This window comes from Bison bison, unplaced genomic scaffold (genome assembly GCF_000754665.1).
Source record: "Bison bison bison isolate TAMUID 2011002044 unplaced genomic scaffold, Bison_UMD1.0 scf7180017864213, whole genome shotgun sequence".
NCBI lineage: Eukaryota > Metazoa > Chordata > Mammalia > Artiodactyla > Bovidae > Bison > Bison bison.
In genome coordinates this window covers 661,872-662,170 of record NW_011494785.1, presented here as the reverse complement: position 1 = coordinate 662,170, position 299 = coordinate 661,872, and positions in this window count along the sequence as shown.

Sequence of the window (299 nt, the reverse complement as noted above, 5' to 3'; positions counted from 1 at the left end):
TGCATACAGATTTCTCAAGAGGCAGGTCAGATGGTCTGGTATTCCCATCTCTTTCAGATTTTCCACAGTTTATTGTGATCCACACAGTCAAAGGCCTTGGCATAGTCAATAAAGCAGAAGTAGATGTTTTCCTGGAACTCTCTTACTTTTTCCATGATCCAGCGGGTGTTGGCAATTTGATCTCTGGTTCCTCTGACTTTTCTAAAACCAGCTTGAACATCAGGAAGTTCACGGTTCACGTACTGCTGAAGCCTGGCTTGGAGAATTTTGAGCATTACTTTACTAGCATGTGAGATGAG